We start from the raw sequence: 22,235 nt of genomic DNA on the forward strand, positions 1-22,235 counted from the left end.
AAATTTTTAACTGTGGTAAGTGAATCTCTAACAAAGTACAGTTTTTTTTAAAAAAAATTTACACTAATAGTGGAAAATGGAATAAATAATAATTAAAGTGAAGTGTAACAAAACAGGTTATTAACAGGCACAAATGTGTAGATATATTTCACACTTTGATTTGCAAAAAACAATACTCATGCAGTTATGATATTTTGCGTGCGATATCGAGATACATAATTAATCGTACTGTGCAACCAAGATTTAACAAAATTAAATTATTTTTCTGTTTAAAGCAAGATTTTGCTAATAACAAGTATTTTTATTGCAAATTAATTGTTTTTGCATCAGACACAACTGATTTTCTTTTTATTCCATTTGTTTTTATTTATTTCCATCTCTTATTTTGCTTTTTCTTTATGAAATGAGACATAAATAGAAGCCATCTAAATATTCCTTTAGGTTAACTTACAATAATGTATTTCACTTCAGTAACCTAATAAAATTTGTTTAACTATGCTGTGCTTTAAGTTATAATATAAATAACTTAAAATTGATAAATGAGGTTTATATATATATATTTTTTATTTTACTTGTTTATTTATTCGATGTAAGCAACTCAGTTTTAATTTTTTGAGAAACAATTTAACTTTATTTAGAACATTTTAAATCAATCATTTTACTTAGAGCTTAAAAAATGTATGTATTTAGAGAAAAAAATTCAGAACATTCTGCAGTTATTTATTTATTTTTTTGAGTTAAGAAGAAAAATCTTTTTTTCAAAAATAATAAACCTACTTGCATTGCAAACTACATCAATAACACACATCCTACTAAATTATTAAGTAATTGGGATACAAATTGTTAGTAGTTATTGAGCTTATAATTGGCAAATGAAACATTAGAGGGGTAATAAGAAAAATATCAATTTTTTTTCTAGAACTCATATAAATGTTTTTCTTCATAAATTTGACTCATCTCTAATGCTACAACCGGGGGCATATACTCGTTCACTGTTGGCCATGTCACCAAATGCGAGTAAAAGGTGCAACTGTAAAAAATGTCTGCTTTGAAACATCAAATATAATAGATTGTAAGAACTGTACAAAAAGATCATTCAATTTTATGCGAGCAATAAATAAAGCTATCATTTTTCCTGTGCGTTCTTTTTTACCCGAAAAAAAATTGTTATAGACTAATAATACAATAAAAATCGTTTTCCCCCTTTTAATGTACAGTAACATCTTTTTCAATAGATTTTTTTATATTATATAAAAATAATGCAACTTCTTGGCATTTTTTTCCATATTTCTTTCTTAAAAAAAATAAAAAAAATTCAGGGACAGTTTTTTTTTATTCCAGGATTTTTAAAATTACTAAATTTAAGGAAATATTGTTTAAATATGAGTTTTATTTACATTGTTGTTAATATACCTTGCACAATTAAAATCAGTGATTTTTCAACAGCTTTTACAAGATGGAAAATTGTACAATACGCATTAATCTATCCATTCCAACAGGAAATGAAAAAAATTTAAAACATTTTTTATTCACTAAAAGTAATATATTCTACAAGTTAAACATATTATTTTCTTCACATCTATTCAAGATGGTATATTAAAAAAATAACATTTTAAATAAAATACTTTATAATATTGACACTTTTCTTGTACCCACCTGCACTTTATAAGAAAAGAAAACACACTGAGCTGGAACTTTTAAGATTCTTACTGGAAAAATCAGGGAAATTTGAAACCTGATTTGAGTGGCCACCCTGAATTTTTAGCACATTATTAAAAAGTTCAAGCTCTGTTTTTACTTATTTCAAAATAATTTAACAAAAAAAAAATTATTTTCTTTAAAAATATATTTCGATAAATTTTATTCCTTGCATTATTTGCCATAAACTGCATTGATAAAACATATTATTTTTTTAAAACACAGTTCTATCCTATTTTTTTAATTGTGTCTGTTTTTTTTTCTTAACAGATTGATGCTATGAAAAAAAAGAAAAAGGAACAAGAAATAGAATTAGAGGTTTGTTGTGAAAAATTTAAATTGATTTCGTCAAATATTTAGTCTTTAAATTTGTTAAGTTTAATTAAAAGATATAATATCAATATATTGATAATAAATTTCTAGTATGTTATTGTTTGAACAATTAAATTTATGCTTATTTAGATACAAGAAAATGAACTGAATAGAATTGAATGAGTTAAGGAAGGAAGAGTCCCAGATGGAAAGCAAACTCAATTCAAGCAAAACTCAACTTGGTGCATTGACTTCTTCTTTACAAGGAAGCACCCTTCAGATAAGTCAAGTAAATAATTTTATATTACTTAATATTGTTTACTAATTTTAGTATATTTTTAAAAATACTTGTAATTATAAAAGACAAATAATCCACTTTAATGTGATAACTATTAAAAACAGGGCATGAAAGCACAAATACATCATTCTCGCTTAATCGAACACATATATTTTCTCCATTTCATTTTGCCTATTTGGTTCGAAGATTGAGTTTGAGGCTATGAAATTTATCCACTGTAAAAAACACAATAAATCTTTTTTACTTGTCTCTACTTATTTGTTATTTATTAATTTTTTTTAAATAAATTTAAAGCTCATTTTGTAATTTGCTTTTTATGGAGAAAAAAAAAAGATGTAAACACAGCCTTATTTTATCCTTTTTCTATGAAATTTTTTTTTCAAAATAAATTTCAAGCTTATGTAAACAATTTACCTTTTTGTATATTTGCTAAAGTGATAATTCACGAAAATTGTACTTATCATATTCCTACGTTATGCTTTTCAATTATATCCTCTGCTGCATTATTATGTTCTTGAAAATTGTGGTTTGAGCTACTTGTTGAAGAAACTTGGCAGCTTAAAATATTTCCAAGTTAATTAGTAGTCTTTGTAGATTTTTTGTTGAAAACAATTAAAGTTACCTTGTTAGTGTATTTTTGTTCAGATTGAAATTAAAATTGTTCAAATACAAGATCAAATACATTACAACACAAGTTAATGAGTGAAGCTATCAAGGATATGGATAAGCAATTTAATTTTTGTCTGTCTGTTAAAGTGATAATTCACTAAAAATGTAATTATTCTACTCCTTGGCTGCACTTTTCAATTATATCCTTCGCTGCATTAGTAAGTTTTTGAAAATCAACTATTTATTGATAAACTTGATATCTTAAAATACTTAATTTGACTGCAGATTTTTTTTTGTTGAAGACAATTACTTTCTTTGCTTATTTTATTTTCTTCTAGATTAAAATTGACCAAATACAAGAGCAACATAGGTTAATGAGTGAAGCTATCAAGGATATAGATAATGCTGTTTCTTTAGCTGATTTCCGATTTATACCAGACTTTACTTTGAATGGCTTTTCTACATCTAATGATGACATAGCCTATATTTCACCAACTGTAAGTATGCATTTAGTTTTGATTAGATTATTTATCACTTAGAAACATTTATTGTGTTTATCTTTTATTCGCATCATAAAGGTCCATGTAAGCTTTATTGTAATTATTATAATTTGTATTATTGTAATTTGTATTATTGTAATTTGTAATTATTGTAATTTGTTTACATATATAAAAGGAATTCTAATTTCAACTAATTTCATATATTAAATAGAGCTCTAATTTTAGACTATATAGTTTTTTAAAAAAAAATTATCAAACATCTAAGTGTTAAAGTCAATTCTTTTTTTTACAATACTGCAAATTTCTGGTATGTTGGGAGTATATGTCGTTTACGGAAAAAGAAACCTAAGATAAAAGCTTTTGAAATTTAAAAAACATAAACGAAAATCAAGTCTCCAAAATGTTCCATTCAAACCATTACAGAGTGGGACACTGCTAATTTATTGATTCCAATACATATGAGGCCCTTGAATCTTAAAACTTCTACCTTTATAGCATATTTAAAAAAAATTTCATTAAGTTTTAGTTTTTGAAATACTCTTGAAAAAAATATTTTGATTTCTTATATTTTTCAGGTTTTTTTCTGGTCATAAGTATTGTTTTTTAAAGGAAAACCTTAATATATACAAATAATATTAAGAAAGAAAATGAAGATTAATTGTATATAACATATTAAAATAGTTTTTGAAAGTGGTAAATCCATACAGAGTTATTCATATCTATCACATCGATTATAATGCATCAATATTTCTCGATCAATTTATGTTCATCTTCACTACTGGTGTATAAGTAGAGCCCCTGATTTTGTAAAATTTTTGAGGTTCAAATATTTGATATACGTATGCATATTGATATATAGTATTTTAAGTATTCTACTCTTGTGTGTTTCTTCAAAAGAAAACACTTTAGAGCGTCCCTTTTATTAATAAGTACTGGTCTCACGACTTAGACCTAGTCATATTTAGTTAGTTTTGATGGTTGCTACATTTGTGTTTGGTGCAGTATGACCAATTTTAATTCTTCTGTCATTAAGCTTTACATATATTGTAATCCATAAGAAAATAGTTATGGGCCTTTATTTTGTTTTAACAAATTTTTTTTTTAATTTTTACTCTGCTTACTGAACGCATTGTATCATATTTCATACATTCAACGTTTTGTGTTACTTTTTTAAGTAAGGGGAAAATTTTCTTGCGGAACATGATTAAAAATATATACTAAGCGCAAGTGCAGAATTCCATAATTTTAATAAAAAAATTTCATACATTTTAACTTTCAAAATTATTTTATGAGCCTTTCAGCTTTATTTGATGCTCAATCCTTTTTTCATTTTCAAAAGGTAGTTTTCAAGTGTTTACTGTAATCAACTTGAAGAAAATAGTGAATGAAGTATTCAATATAACCACTTTACTAAAAGTTCAGAGATGTATAAAAAAGTTCAGAGATGTATAAAAAATGTGTTGTTTCAAAAAAGCTAGTTTTCAGTTCATACACCCTTTAATCCCTTTCAGAATTTATTTATTATTTTTTTTCTTAATTTTATCAATTAAAATTCTAGTCTAGGCTTTTTATATTACGCGTACTTTAAAAAAATAAAATAGCTTTAAATAATTATATATATATCTGACAGTATTTAGTTATTTGCTTTCGTATTTTTTTCTAGCGTATTTTATTGCTTCAACTCATTCTTTACTATGTTTTTTAAGTTTAAAATAAATAAATATGAAGATGCAGAGTTTTGGTTAACTTATCATTTCAATTAATGTTATTATAATGCTTTTTTAAATTTATTGTTGTGCTTTTGGGGAGAAAATAGTAACTTCGGTAAGTCATGAAAAATTCTTGCATAATTATTCTTCTTTCATTTGAGATGTCTTCTCTTTTTGTAGAGATCAAAAAAATCTCCCTCAAAGATATGTTGTTGCAATTAAGTGATGAAGAAGTTGATAAAATGTGGGAGCAGTTCTGTCAAATAATTATGAAACAGTATGAAGTATTTTGAAGAATGACAACGAATCTCCTAAAAAGGTAACAATATATGCTTTTTGCGGGATTTAAGTCATCTTATTTTTTTTATAAAAACATTCAAATTTTTTTATTTTTTTAAAAAAAGTCATTGATATAAGTACAAAATTTTTTTAAAATAATATTTATGTATTTTCATATTTTATTATGTATAGAGCGCCGATTATCCGAACTGCTCGGGACCGAACGTGGTTCGGATAATGAAAAGTTCGGATAATTAGAAAGTTGTTTAAAATCTAGTTTAAATGATTATTATTTATGCGCTAACTTCCCTTCACACTTTTTCAAGGCTTAGGACTGGCAGTACTATCCAAAATAGCTGTGGCGTGTTTAAAATTTTTCTTTTTTCAATTTTTAAATATTTTTTTATTTATTATTTTTAAACTTTTTTTTTCATTTTGAATTATTTTTATTATATTTCAGCTATTTATAATTTTTTTTATCAATTACTGATTTTACAAAATTTGATCACTTTGTTTCAAAGAAGATGATCTTTTTTGAGCAGCCATATCCCTTATTCTTTTTAAATAAATCAACTGAACTGTATAAACATCATTTTGACGTTTTAGCCAATTCATTGCAATATCTAACGAATTGCATGCTTCTTTATGAGAAGGTCCACTATCTTGAATTTTATCCTACTCGTCTGTAGAGTTCCGATTTTCATTCAAAATGGCAGCAACAATTTCATCATTTAAAATCCTGGGTCGTTTTCAGTGTCTCGACACCAGTCTTCTATTTCTTCTGCTGTATAACCTGGCATATTTTCATCGGGAAGATCTAGCAGTTCAGAAACTTCAGCTTCGTTTTTTTTTTTTTTTTTTTTTTTTTTTTTTTTTTTTTGTAAAGAATTTTATTTCAAGATTTAAGATTGCAAGCACTGTAATCACTAACCATAAGTGACAAGTACCCATCCCCCAATTGTAGAACTTCAGCACTCATCTATTCACAAGTTCCTTCCTCATTTCAACCTGTAGACTGTCAAATTGAAGTTCGCATTCTTGGAAGATAAATTTCAGTTGAAGAGGGCTAAAGGGGTATGTAGGTTTAACTGTATAACAATACATGTATGTATTGGCTACTATAAGAAAGCTGCTAAAAAAGGTTGTTAATTAAATATGGTCTTCAGATGTAGTGGATATTATTTATTCTTCTAAATTTAGAAAAATTGTCGATAAGTTAAAAAGTATTCTAAACTTTAAAAAAAAAATCGAATTTGGACATGGTTCGGATAATTGGACGTTCGGATGATCAGCGCTCTACTGTATATGTTACCGGCAAAGTTTGAAATCTGGCATTCTATCGAATGTCTAGGCATTGTGTATAATGCCTAAAACTAGCTGGCAATGTATGAAACGATTTATATTTCACACGTTTCCTAGGTATTCTATAGAATGTGAAATTAGAAACTGGCAAAGTATAAAATACATCTATGATTCGTTTCGTAATGAAATTCAAAATGTCATTCAAGCCTGCCATGTTGCAACAAGTAGGTTAATTTCTTATTTTTATATGAAAATTTTGTTTCCCTTAATAAGAAAGGTATAAATTATGTTTTGTACAACTTTCATTTTTCTTCACGCATTTTGAATAACATTTTTATTTTTGAGAAATGCATATCATTTACATAAGAACCTCATCAGGACGTTTTTTTTTCTTCATACTTTGCCTAATAGCATTTGTATATAGAATGCCTAGGTATTATATACAATGCCTAGGGAAAGTATGTAATACGTCTCATATTTCACACCTTGCCTAAAAACATACGGCGTTATATACAATGCCTAGGCATTCTATAGAATGTCAGCGTTTCATACTTTGCTGGTAACATATACATCTTTTTCTTTTATATATCTGGGCAATTCTGTTGAAAGAGTCAAACAGTTACACCTAAAATAAAAATGATTATTTTAACTATAATTATAAAAATATAATAATGGTGTTGCAGTTTTCTCTTGATGTCGGTACATTTTTTCCCCAGAAAATTACATAGTAGGATCCAGTTTTCCCACAATTAATTTACATTTTTTCTTTAATGTCACCAACATAAAATTAATTAGTCATAAAGGTATTGTTTTTCTGTTAAGTATTTTGTTTTTGTAAGCTTTGAAAGTACTTACTATTTAAAAATACATATTGCACCTCATCTGTTTTTCTCAGTTAAAAAAAAAAAGAAAGAATGACCCATCATTAATGCTCATTTATAATAAGATTATGCTCTTTTTCTTCTGTAAAAGGTTTTTAATTATTATTTAAAAGGTTATTTTTTTTTGAAAATTGAGAATTACTGACACAGAGCTGTAAAACATCTCCACAAAATTGAAAGGCAGAAAAAAGAGATGAAAAAAATTGCATCATAAGTTACTTGAAAACATTAGCCAACCACTATGAATTTAGAATTTTATTTTTAGAAGACTATATTACTTCGCTTAAATAAAACTATGCCTTAATGTATTTTGTGCAGTTTGTTATGTTACAGTACTCTTTGTTATGTCATCTACATTTTTTTTTACTAGTTGTATCAAGAGATCAGCCAAGTTATTCAAGCTGTTACAGATACTGCTCATGTAATGCTGCCAGAAAATATACCTATACTAAAGGAATTTCTTCATTTAGTTGTATTTTTGAATGGTATTTATTTAAAAAATAATCTTTAATTTAAAATATGTTATGTGTAACAAATTTTCAAAAGTTCAAGCACTCACAAGCAGCTCAATACTTCAAAAGTTTTCATTTTGTTTACTATTTCCACTAATATTAAACATTAAAGTTTGCATTATTTTAAGTGTAAGAAACTAGATGTGTACCCAATTATTAATGCTTTTCTTTTCCCGAAGGAATAAAAATATTAAAATGCTTATTACACTTTTACATGAAAATTTTGTAATGTAAGAATATTCATTTATTTTTTGTGTTAGTAATATGTATCAAATTTTATCTCTTTTTTTAAAAAAAGTAATAATAAACAAATTAATTTATCCTTCTGATGTCAATCTATAAAAAATCAGATAGGCTTAAAAACTCTGCAAAAAAGCAGTCCTCAAAAAGGACCTTTCACAAAATTCCTAACTGAATAAATGAAACAGGCAATTAGTAGAAGTTACTGTGGATTAATAAATTTTAATATTTATAGATTTAATAATGTTTCTTCATTTTATTTCGCCACCTCTTTTAATACAGCATACATTTTTTGGAAAAAGAGGAAGAATTTATATTGAGCCTGCTCTCAAGTTTTTTAGTGTCTAGTTCCACCCAAAACACAAAGTTCAAAATGCTCATTGTTCATAAATTAGTGTGCAAAAATAATTTTAAAAAAAAGCTAAACAGGTTTAAAATAATAGCTATTATTCAAGTAATTTTTAAAAAAAATTTCGTTACTATTTGACTACAGTTATGTACATAATCACTTAACAGATTTTCACATGGTATATTTACAAAGATTATGTCGTTTATTAGACAACGGTAAATTCTTTTCAATCCTGCGTTGAAGTACAAAAACATCAATAATTCATAAAACAGGTAATTCAGCAATTGATTCTCTTGAGTTTATTGCACTTGAACATAAACTAATTTCATTTTCTATTAATATTGATATTGTGTGGTTAAAAGTATTGTAGCTGACCTTGCCAAAAGTATTATATACTTCTGTAGTACCAAATTATTTTCAATTAAAATAATTGTTGGCACATTTTGTATTCTTATCTATAAAAGCAGAATGAAATATAATTCCCCATTTTAATTATTTAAGTGGCATGTTAGATGTTTACCTCGCATGCATATGCCATTTCTCAAAAATTACAAGACAAATAATTTCGTCATCTTTTCATTTTATACCTTCCTCCCATTTTATGATGAATTTATCGCATCTGTAAATGAATTAAATGTTTGTCTTTTAATCAAATTCTGAAAAAATGTGCATGATTTTTATTTAAATTAAAATGAAGTATGAGCTTTTATTCGTAGATCAAACGTACATTCGGAAAAATAAATAAATTTAGATTGAACGATTATTTAAATTTATAGATTTTAAATTAATATTTAAGTCAATTACTTTACTATTCTACCTTTTCAAAAATATTTAGAGGAGTATGGGAAAAAATTGTCGATTCTGTCATTTCCTTGTCTTTATGTCTCTTTGGAGTTTATTTATGCAATTCGTCCTTTGGCTCTCTTGAATTCAAAATTCTTGGAAATAACAACTTGCATATGTGCATGTGTAGTTTTAAGTAAAGTTTATCATTATAAGTTTAGTATTTAAGCAAAATTTACCCTGACATCATTTTGGCTTTTGTTTCATATTGTTTTGCATTAAAATATCTAAGTTTCATTTGGCATTCTGGTTATCAAAATTATGTGTTCTGTAGTTATTTATGCTACTGTATTTTGTAATTTTTATTTACATTGTTATTTGAATGTGGCAGAATTCATAGATCTACCCTGTAAGAATATATTTTCATGGAATGTACGGAATCGACGATTCTTTTACTCCTCGGAGGGCTGTTGTCCATGTTCTGGCTACTTATAAATGTGTCTGATAACCCATTTGGGGAACTATTTTGATTGCTAAAACTAAGATGATAAGCAGAGATAATAAGACAAAGCGGCAACTTGCAACAACTGCAGCTTGTGCTTTGCTTTTTATCAAAGTTTTTTTTAAAAAAAACGAAGAACTAGCTTTTTTTCCTCTGTATATGCATTATTGTAAAATGTGGCTCTGCATTCTATGATGAAATTTAAAATATGGTAGATGCGTACAAACCACAAATAAAAAAAATTAACCTTTTGTACATCATCAAATATTGATCTAACTGTTTTTGCAGTCAGATTAAAATAACCTCGCCTCCACGTTGGCGTTCGCTGGGCAACATTGCGATTAGAAAGAGGCATTATAAGGACCGATCACGGATCACAGTGGCTAAGAGGTTATATAGTAATAGTAGTAGTAGTACTTTAATTATATTGCACTGGAGCTGTATAATGGGTCCGGTCTGGGGAACATCCCCGAGTATGATCCGAAGACATGCAATCACAATTTTAATCCACTGCAGAGTGTTGGGCTCCCCCTCTTTGGTAGCTTGACGGTAGAACAGTTTAATGAAGACCGATACAACACACCCTCGGTTCTTTCGTAATTTGATCAACCTCCCTTTTACTGTCGGCAGCCAATGATGCTTGACTTCGGTGATTTACTGGAAACAGTGTCTTAACACCGGACCACTGCAGATAACAGGTTATAATAAAGTGGAAGTTTGATAAATTTAGTTCAACAAAAGCAACTCAATAAATAAGCTTTTTGATCCAGCTATATTTATAATAGAGGCACCGTTATTACAGGGAAGTCCTCTCTTCGTATTTTTTCAACAATTTCTGTCAGTTTGAAAAATTTGCAAATTCGCTCTCCTTTAATTTTTGGGGGGGGGGGGGGAGCTGCTGAACAGCATAAATTGAGCTCTTAAATTTTATTAAATCTGCTTGAACTTTTGCTAATACTAAATATTGGCGATCGTTTTTCTACGAGATAGCTATTGATTTTAATAAAAATACTTTCGGTTTCTGAGGTATTATGAACAATATTCATATAATATGTAGTGTGATAAAATTTATAAACATCATTTATTTCAAATGGGCGAATAATTAAATTTTTAATGCCAATCACGTCTGCAAAAAGGCAATTTCAATTTTTCAAATAGTTTTGCATGAGGCATTATAAAAGAAATAAGCCAACATGAGCTGCGATGGCTCAGGGGATAGAGCGTTCGCTTTCTAATGCGGCGAACCGGGTTCGAATCCCAGGTCGATACGAATTGAGCATTCGGTTTGCACCGACCGCAGTGCTGACGTGAATTATCTTCGGTGGTAGACGGATCATGGGTTAGAGTCCCTTTGCCGTCGGGCTAACCGTGGGAAGTTCTCGTGGTCTTCCTCTCCATGTAAAGCAAATGCGAGTTAGCTCCATTAATTAGGAGTTCCCTTAACTTCTGGACTGGGTCCGAAATTACAAGGCTACTGAGTTGAACATTAGTAGTCGTAAACACAGAAGATTGGGTCGATTGTTCAACGACGGTTATAAAATATAAAAAAATAAGCCAACTTTAGAAACAACTTCTGAAAATAATGTTATGGAGCCAAAATATAATTCCCTACAGGTTTATTCGTTTTAAAGGGGTCGTATAGAGATTATTACCATCGTATCTATATTGATTTATCAGATACCATAATATCAGTAGTACCTATTACTATAATTTCAATTAATTAAGCATTGCTAGCCTGATTACAGTTCATGATTGTTGGTGATTTTATTCGCCTCCCCAGGAACCGATATGAGTAACACTAATCTAAGAAAAATATCGGCACTTAAGTGTTTCGGAGTCCGAAAAAACCTATTATCACAGTACTTATATTCGCAGTGCCAAAAAAAGGGACCACCCTGAATAACATTTGTTCTAATGATCAGATCTTCACGTTTTAGAACTCAATCCTAATGGTTCAAAGGGCTGATTTCAAATACGCTAATTAATGAGTGCAGTCGATATTTTAAGTTACGAAATCCGCCACAAACACGTACTTTCTCTGAATAAACATACCTTTTTTTAGACGCATTCTGACCCTTTAAATAAAGGGGGTAGCCGCAATCTGGGAAATATCGTCCCCATAGTTTGGTCAGGAGAGCGATTCAAAGTTTGAACTTCATAATATTAATTTTACTTTTTACGTATTTCGTCATATCTCGAGAACTTTTCAAGCGAGTTCATAAATTCTGCACGCAATTGTAAAATTCGTTTATCGACAGAAAATTCCATGCAAAACAAAATGCACTTTAATAATTATTTATTATTTTTTATAATTTTATTAAATAATAAAAGAAAAATTTTGAATTGTAAGGTAAGGCATACAATTTTTAACGTAATTATAAAGTATGTAATTTTATATGGCAAAATACAAAATTTGGGCCAAATGGGGTGAAAAGTTCGTATATTTAAAATTCGATTTCTCAGGAATTATTCAACCGGTTTCGCTCAAATTTTGTATTTTGAACCGTGATGGCTCAGGGGACAGACCGTTCGCCTCCCAAAGTGGCGAACCGGGTTCGAATCCCAGTTGATACGAATTCCGCTTCCGGCTTGCACCGACAGTGGTAGATGGATCATAGGTGAGAGTCCCCTTGCCGTCAGGCTAACCGTGGGAGAGTCTCGTAGTCTTCCTCAACATGTAACGCAAATGCGGGTTAGTTCCATCAAAAAGTTCTCCACGAATGCAAAATTTCTCACAATACTCGATCCTGAAGTTCCCTTGTCTTCTAGAATGGGTTCAAAATTACAAGGCTACGGAATTGAACATTAGTAATCGTAAACCCATAAAATTGAGTCGGCTGTTCGACGGTTATAAAAAAAACATTTGCCATGTAAAAACATGCGCAACTATGAAGTTATGTAAGAAAGTGTGTATCTTACAATTCAAAATGTTTTAAGCGATTATTAAATAAAATAATTAAAAATAATAAATATTTATTAAAACTTATTTTTTGCTCAGAGTTATTTTTGGATAAATAAATTTTTAATAGCGTGGAAAAATAGTCTGCATGTACGAATGTAAAATAACTGTCAACATGTTTCAAACGCTTCAAAAATAGGCGTCCATTTTCAAAACTCGAAAGAATCTTGAAAATGGTGCCTATTTTTGAAGCACTTGAAACGACTGCTATTTCATATTTGTATATTTTTGAAACGAATAAAGTTTTCAATCAAATAATATTTTACAGCTTTAATCTCTTGAAATTATTTATTTAAAATTTAATTAGTTTAATTCAAAAAAATCATTTGAATGTCGAACCATAAAACGCTCATTTAAACCATAATGTGATTTGAGGAGATTATCAAGTTGACTGAATTGACTTGCGCCGGTGAAATGGAAAAGTACCCGTGACATAATACGAATTTTTAAACTGTTACTTCCAAATAACTGTATCGCCACTTCGCCCCACTTTTCAAATAATGCGCATAAAGCTATTTATTTCAATATTAAGTGATGTTTATATTTTGGACTATTTACTTTAATAGTTTTTTATGCGTAAAGTGCATGTTATGGTAATATATTGGGATCATAATATTTTATTTTATAACAGTTGTCGTACAGCTGGCCCAATTTTTCTGGTTTTTTCGACTACTAATTGTCAACTCTGTAGCCTTGTAATTTTGAACCCATTCCAGAAGACAAGGAAATTCCTGGATCGAGTATTGGGAGAAATTTGTCTTCGTGGAAGATTATTTTTGATGGAACTAACCATTCTAAGTCATTTTATGAAGATGGATTCTAAGTCATTTTTATCTTTTTGATTATTTACTTACTTCTCCGTGTAGGGACCGTAGGAAACCTATTACCCCAGTAGGTGTTTTGCACCGTCCCAAGTCGAAACCACTCCAAAACAGTGACCCCGCAGCCCTACTGGAAATAGTCATACCTCGTTACCATAGTCACCGCTACAGGTCCAGACGAATGCCTGGGGGAGTTCTTATTTTAGACAAACTATACTTCTTAATGCTTTTCTTTACTTAGTGCATATTTTGACAGCTAATCGAAAGCTTTTTGCACACACCTATTATTCAAAGATAATTCCATATAAAAAATATTTTTTATAATTATTTATTTTTTTAATTATTTCTTTTAAATTATTTATTCCTTATTATATACGAAAATAAGCTTTTATATGAATTTTAACATCTTCTTAAAGAAGTTAATTTTTAGTGAAAAAATATAACATTTGGAAGAAATCGGTTGTACTGTTCTTGATAAACAAAACTTTAAATATACGACTTTTTAAAAAAATTTTGATATCTCATAAAGAATTTGACTGATTTCATTAAAATTGAAGTAAAAATTTGTATACCTTACAATTCAAATATTTTTTCGACTGTTAATTGTAAAATAATGATAAATAATCATTAAAATAAATTTTTTGCATGGTTATTTTTGAATCAGCGAATTTTATATGCACTTGCAAACGTTTTCAGATTCCATTAAAAAATTCGGGAGATGTCGTGAAATAAACAAAGAGATAAAGTGACATTAAGAGTACCAAACTTTTGACGGCTCTCCTGACCTAATTATCGGGAGCATATTTTCCAAATTGCAACTGCCTTCTCCCATACATTGAAGGCCAGGAATCTTATTTCATTTAATAACCGTCGTTGAACAGCTGGCACAATTTTAAGGTTTACGACTACTAATGTTCAACTCCGTAATCTTGTCATTTTGAACCTAATCCAGAAGACAAGGGAACGCCTGGATCAAGTATTAGGAGAAATTTGCCTTCGTGGTGGACTTTTTTGATAGAACTAACCCACATTTGCATCACATAGACTAATGAAGACCATCCTGCGAAGTAGGCGTGTTCAAATCGTAGTGGGCGTTTCTGCCAAGGTAGGCCTGTTCACATCACGTCCTAAGTTCATCGACAATGTCAACCTTCATCTATGAAAAAGTACCCCAACATAGATTCAAGTCAACATGTCTTGGAATTATATTTTTGTAGAGGTAGAGACACTACAGTGAACATTCAGGCATCTTCTGATACGAAAATATATCAAATTCAACGCTTTTGATTTTAATTCAAGCTTATATGAAAGCAACAGAAAATTTTCGCATTTTTTTCCAGCTTTACTCTTTATTCACCATAAACACCATTTTGAATAGACCATATTGTTGTTTATTTTTTATCATTTACAAATCAATATAAATGATGATGCTTCAAAAACATACATATCAGTCTATATACCAGAAATTTATATGAAAATGTAATTCATTGCTTTACAATATTTTAAACATAAAATTTTAATGCGGTAACAGAATTGTTTGTATTAAACATTCTACATTGTAATGGTTTTAATTAAGCTAAAAGCTGAGATGATTCTGCTCCGGAAAAAATCCGGATTTTTCGCTAACCACGATCCGAAACTTTTCGGAAATCAAAGATCCAGTAATTTCAAAAAAATCATCGATCGCATTTGTGTATAAAAATTCGTGTATATTTTATTTAGAAATATTAGAGCTATAAGTTATACTTGGCAGCTCTTTTATTTGGAAAATAGTTTTTTCTCATATAATAATGTGATTGGACATATAAGTAAGCTTATACATAATTATCCATTTAAATTTTGCTGCATATAATTTATTTAAAATTTCATGTTTTGAAAACATCAAAAATTCGAATTTATAAAGGCGTTAATATTTTGAAATGGGTCATTAATGATTTTACTCAAGAAATTTTCAGGTTTTTTGAGTTGGGCTCGCAATCATCCCTGATTTCACAAGTTTGCATCGCAAGTTCGTTAAAAGACAATTATTTTTTATATTTTACATTGTTGCAGAAAAATTCTGCCACAGACGAATAACTAAGCAAATGTTGTTTTACTAACATATTCTGAACTAATTACAGTACTTATACTCAAACAATACGTTTAAGCAGAGACATCAACTACTACGTCGCTCAACTGCTCATTGTCAATAATGATCACAATTCATAATATTTACTGACTTTATTAGATATATGATCGTTAAATTGATTCCTAAGCTTTGATTAAGCGGTCAAGATTATTAAATTTACTGAATGTTTCTACAACATCATTAACAAATCGCAAAATTTTTCTGTGCTTGCAATTTTCAGCAGCGAAGTAACTTTTTATGATAAAATTCAAACTTGTTTATGGTTAACAAAGACTTTGGCCATATTTTTCGATAAATTGATTTGCTAACAAAAATTTTTGGTTTGCCCAACAATTTCCTACTATGGGTTAACGTATAAAAGCGAAGGTCAAACTTGCAGTTTCTAAAACATAAACCTGGTAATATTATAACCCTGGTAAATCGGAACCTGTTTATCATTGACTGATTTCTAACAATGAGCTAACGTTTTAAGGAAAGTTTTTAAGTTGCGATTTCTGTGATCTTTTGATTGGTAGTTTTGGGGTAACAGTTTTTTGCAACGGGCTTACATTTTAGGACAAAACCCAATTTTGTGACTTTTATATTTAGGTGGAAAAAAAAAGAGAAAATTTTTCATTTGGCATTTTTTTAAAATTTTTTTTTTAAATTATTGGTTAACGAAAATGTTTGTTGAACTCACGTGGCCTATTGGCATTTTTGTATAATCGACTAACGTCTGGTTTCAAAATTCTATTGTGCGGCTACTAGATTGAAAGTTAACTAAAACCTGTTTTGACCTAACAAAAATGTTTGTTTGGCTAACACCCAACGTTTTCTTATGATGAGTTAGTTAACATTTAAAAGCTAAATGAAAACTTATGTTTGCTAGATCCTTAAGTTGTATGGGCGTTGTATGGTAGGATGACGAGTTGTTAAAATGAGTCATGAGTTCTGTGGTTAAAATTATGAGTTTTTAGGTCAAAAATTAGCTGAAGCTTGTTTCACAATAGTTATATCTTCGCTTAGCGGGCTAACTTTGATAAACAGAAGTATGGGTTCGTAGAATGAAAGTTGTTCAGTATTTATTTTTTCTTTCAAATAAATAATACTTTTTATTTTATTTTAGCATGGTCCTTGAACAGCCATCCCAATTGTTTGTGTTTACGACTACTAATGTTCATCTCCGTAGCCTTGTAATTTTAAACCCAATCCAAAAGACAAGAGAACTGCTGGATTTGCCTTCGTTTAGGACTTTTTAATGGAACTAGCCCGCATTTGCGCTATATGAAGCGGAAAACCACGAAAATCACCCACGGTTATTCTGACGGCAAGGGGAAAAATATTATTAATAAATTATACACACAATACATGAATAATGTTGTAAATTAAGCAGTATTATATTTAATTGTTCCTTTTATAATGCTGATAAGCGTTGTTTGCATTTTTTAGGACGTGTCTTGATATGAAAAAGAAGAAAAGTATTTTCCGCTGCATGAGAGTTCTGGTAAGAATTTTAATTACGTTAATTTTCGTGCTGTTCAAATATAATGAAAAAGGCTTTGTGGTTTGCTTATTTTTTCTAACAATGGGGTAAGAAGGTTATAAGTAGTGCTGACGTAGGACACTAAAATTCGATCTATTTTTTAGTTCGGTCACGAATCACTACATTGAGCTAACATTTGGAAGTAGAATTCTGACTACTGTTTCCTGGGTATAAAAAGTTATGACTTTTTTTGTATTGGTAGGAGAATTAATGCAAATTTTTGCTAAGCTACCAGCTCTAAATATTTTGTAAAAAAAAAAATTGACGTTTGAAGGCACACTTCAAATCTGTAGTGTTCAACCCGTGCTAAAGAGAGTTTGAATAAACTCCGTGAACTTGAAGCACAAAAAAAAAAAAATTCGGAGCAGTCCTCGTCTATAACTATTCAAATACCGTGGCAAAAGCAAATATGCAAAATCTGAAAGACAAAAAAAAACTTTAGACAATAAATTTTATCAAACCAACGTGGAACTATGATTTCCTACAGAGCAACTATGATTAGGATGAAACATTTTGCTTACTAGGCAAAACGATTGCTAAAAAATGTTTTGTACGCTCCTTTTTGGTTGGTTTGCCAACAAATTTATTTACAACTGTGGTTTATGGGAGGGCAAAGTTTGCGAAAGTTTGTTTTGGCCATAATTTTAATGGATTAATTTATTAAATGAAATTTTTTTGCTGATGATGTTCAAAGACAAAGAAGAAGAATGTTTGACGAAAGTTTGTTTCAGCCGTTTCCTTTTAATCGATGAAGGTAGAGCCGAAATTGTTTGTTGGGCTTACGAATTTCAACAGTGGTAAGATAGAAATTTGTAAATTGTTATATTAAATGCTATTGAGATCTTCAATGACAAAATTTTGTTAGTAACTTGAGAATTTGTCGTAATAGTGAATTAGTTGTTGCATGCCGTATTTGTTGTATCTAACTTTCCCAGAACTTAGCACTTTATTTACCAAATTATTATAAAAATTATCAAATGCGTGAGTAACTTTTTTGTCCAATTTATTATTGTTTCTTTTACACCTTTGACAAAAAAAAATTAAAAAAATTAAATGTTATTTTCTAGTTTATATTACATTATAAAATTTAATTTAAGTCAAACATTTAATACAGAAAAATCTTCCGAATTTTTGCTGATTTCAGGGACTGACTAAACATTGTAAATGTTTTTTCTCTAATAGCAATAGAATTTTTTTTTCTCTTCTTAATTTCATTGTTGGTGACGCGCCGTCATCTTCGTCACTGGCAAGCAAATAAAACTGGATAAAACAATCAATTGTCAAAAACTTACCAACCCTAACTAATTATGATATTTTTTATAAGTGCTAAAAAATATTTTTTGAGTGCTTGAAATGTGTTTATTTTTTGTTAAATTGTTTGTCTACGCATCCTGCAAAAGAACTGAATATATATTTATAAGTTCAGCCTGTAATCAAGTAACAGGGGGAAAGCAATCTTTAGTTGTTGTTCTTTGTGGTATTCTCTCTATTCAGCTCTTTATTCAAATTAAGTGATGTTTTTAAAAAAGGAGTCATCTCTGCTTACTTTTTAAAAACATAAAGAAATTTTAGATGAAAAATCATCTACTGGAAAGTTTCTACTACTGGGGGATATAACTGTAGAAAATTCTCCTTAAACGAAATGGCATAGTTAAATTTAATTATCATTTTAATTTATAATTTGTTACACGACATGAAGAAGAAAAGTTAATATCGCTAAGAATAATTGAGTAAAAATTTATTTTTACCTGTGAAATAAACATCAAGAAATTAAACTGGAAGATAAGTTTAATTAGGAATAATAAAAGATTGATTTAGCATATTGACTCATTTATTGTAATATAGTCCATTTAAGCAATTTAGTCTATTAAAAATCACTAAAAATAGTTTTAAATTACTTTTTACTTTAGAAATAAAAATTACACTAAAACATAAACAGAGGGATATTTTTTGAGCCAGCAGTGACTGCTAGTTTTCTTCTCCGACCCAGTTTGTAGTTTCAACAGTCTCAGCTCATTGGTTTGGCAAACTGCTGCTGCGCTCATTGAATTATGGAAAAATAGACAGTCTGTCTTCTGTGGCGCCATGGTCAGCCTATCAAACATTATTTTGCTAGTGTGAGGGAGATTTGTCTTTACGATTTACGAATTTAAAAGTGCCAAAATAATGAGTGCCAATTAATAAGTGTAGATCATTATGGAATAAAGTGTTTGATACCTAACCATCACATTATTGTCTAACACAACAAGTGTTAGACAATGTTATTGAATATTGAAATGTTAACAACATTAGTTCTTTTATAATGCAATTTTTTCTTTCTTCATTTTCCTGAGCATTTTGTTTCTTAAAGTTTTTAATGTAAATGTAATTTTTTGTTTGTAGTTTTAGTCATTAAATATGCACATAGATAAATGCGATCCTTAAACAAATACAAATATTAGGTGTATCAAAAACATAAAATGTTTTTTTTGTGTGTGTGTGAGTGTTTATTGAAATTTATTATAGATATGGCAACATTGCGAAACAAAATGGAGAAAGACATTTATTTATATGGCGCATAATTTTAAGAAGAAAAGAAATATTGAAGAATTCGTTTCATTTATGAGCATGGTAGCCAGGTTGAGATATTCCATGTACATTAAAGCATAATAATATTTACAACTTAAACATTAAAATTACTTTTATAAACTTTTTTGAAAGGAAAAAAGTTTGAACAACCTTATTTAATAATCGTTTTTTTTGTTCTCACTGCCTCCTAACTCTTGCGAAGCAAAACGATATTTTCGAATTTTATTATTACCATACCTGCCATGTGTCCTGTTTTTTTTTAACGAAGACTCCTGTATTTTACTATTATTACCTGTTAACCCATATATTCTAAAATTTCTCCGTATTTTTTGAAGAAATGTATTTAAAATAAATTTTACCCAATAAAATATCCACTGATGGCAAAAATAATTGTCTTATTCCTCAACAGATAGTGCTTTTGCTAGTACTGCAGTATGTTGAGTGTTATTAGCTTAAGTTCTCCTTGCAGTCAAGCTAACTGTGGGACGTTTTCGTGGTTCTTCTCTCCGTGTAATGCAAATGCGTATTAGTTCCTTCAAAAAGTCTTTCATGAAGGCCAATTTCGCCCAGTACTTGATTGATCCAGGAGTCCCTTGTCTTCTGGATTGGGTTCAAAATGACAAAGCGACTGAATTGAACATTAGTACCCGTAAACCCAAATTTGGGTTGGCTGTTTAGCAACTTTTATAAAATAATTTAGAAATAATGGTTTAAAAAAATCTTCCTTAGATTAAGATTTATATACATATTATTTTACTAAATATAAGTGCTTATATTTTGAATTTCTCTTTTTGACTTGCATGATTATGCATGATGTATCAAAATTTTACTCGTAGCCTAGTAAATGTCGCTAGTAAAATCTCTGTAAATTTATTTCTTCAATATTGGCAGGTATGTATTACATTCATGTGATTGATCATTGTTTTGAAAGTATATACATTTATTTTGCAGCTGCTGTGAATTGCTTGGCTAAGTTTGGCGCTCACTGTGAAGAGCTTCTCCCAAATATTTTAGTTTTTCTGCAGAGGAGCCTCCTGGATTGTGATGATGAAGTGAGAGCAACCTACTATTTAAATATCTTATATCAGAAGCAAAAAGGACTTTTCTCCCAATTCATCATGAACGGTACATCTCTTTCGTTCATTAAATTTATAAATGAAGCCTTGAAATTTATATTTACAATAGTTTAGTAAAAGTAGGTATGAAGTGATGTTTTAAAAAAACTAAATTTTTTAGCATACAGTCAACTATGCCAGAGATGGTTTCCAAATGGAAAATATGTACAGTTTCCTAATTATCCATTATTTAAATATGTTCAGCTGTTCCTTTTTTTCCTCTTGGTTTTGCCAGCAGTTAAAACTAACATAGTTAGTCTAATATAGCTCACACAAGAGCACAGTAATTGTGTTTCCTTTTAATATATTGTGTAGAATGAATGGTGCATATCGTTTTTAAAAAATGCTTAAAGGTGCTTATTTACGATTTTTGTTTCTTAAAAGCAATTAAAACTGCCTTTTTCATGAGGCAATTTAAAAAGTGCTAATTTTTCCTTTTCGAAGATTTTTTTTCTTTACTGCTTTTCGCTGCGTTTTATGTAAAAGCATATAATCAAGAAAAGAGTTCTTTGTCAGAAACTAGTTATTTTATCATGATCATGTAAAGTCTTTGCAAATTATTTTGCATTTTGTTAATGTGTTTAGTGCTTAAAAATATTTTTGAGTACTTAAAAAAAGCACTTTAAAGATGCTTATTTTTTGTTGGAGATATGGCTAACGCACCCTACAATAGGTACAAGGAATTTTTGTTTTTCTAGATTTGAGTGGCAAACCGGGTAAAGTTTTGAAATTTATATTTGCAATAGTTTAGAGAAAGAATACTTGAATATATAGGGTTGTATTATTGAAAAAGCGTAAGTTTTTAGTGTAAAGATGGTTTCTAATGTGAACAGTTTCCTATTTATGCTATATTGTTGTAAGCTGATGTTACTGAATTCACGTAAATGCTGCTTGTCTTTTTTTCACTTATACATGAAGTACGCATCTGTACAGTTTCTATTAAAATTAAATTATTCTTAAATACAAAAGTATGGTTGAACGCATTCTATAGGGTAAAAGCTAACTGTTGGTGGTTCAGTCCATGGGGGTTGAATAAGTCACATTAAGGTTCATTTAAACTAATAATGTGTGGATTTGTAGTTTAATGGTTAGGCTATCCGCTTTCCACTGGAGAAGTTGTGAGTTCAAATTTCAGATGAGGCATTTGA

At 29.2% G+C, this 22,235-nt stretch overlaps 1 protein-coding gene and 1 long non-coding RNA gene across 2 annotated transcripts in view; both read left to right on the forward strand.

Moving 5' to 3' along the window:
• The first annotated feature begins 1,967 nt into the window (after window positions 1–1,967).
• On the forward strand, window positions 1,968–4,010 carry LOC147803199 (uncharacterized). Its single transcript, XR_015428861.1, has 4 exons — window positions 1,968–2,016; window positions 2,161–2,299; window positions 3,256–3,414; window positions 3,993–4,010. It is a non-coding gene; the product is annotated as an uncharacterized LOC147803199 (long non-coding RNA).
• Window positions 4,011–17,308: 13,298 nt separating this feature from the next.
• Window positions 17,309–22,235, forward strand: part of LOC147803200 (beta-ureidopropionase-like) — a 39,657-nt gene continuing 34,730 nt past the window's right edge. The window contains exons 1-2 of the mRNA XM_087150530.1: window positions 17,309–17,365; window positions 20,924–21,097. The gene's annotated coding sequence lies outside the window, so the exon portion shown is untranslated. The remainder of the gene's footprint in view (window positions 17,366–20,923; window positions 21,098–22,235) is intronic.

The sequence above is a fragment of the Parasteatoda tepidariorum genome, chromosome 9, assembly GCF_982258835.1.
Source record: "Parasteatoda tepidariorum strain Cologne lab strain chromosome 9, Ptep-v5.0, whole genome shotgun sequence".
Lineage (NCBI taxonomy): Eukaryota > Metazoa > Arthropoda > Arachnida > Araneae > Theridiidae > Parasteatoda > Parasteatoda tepidariorum.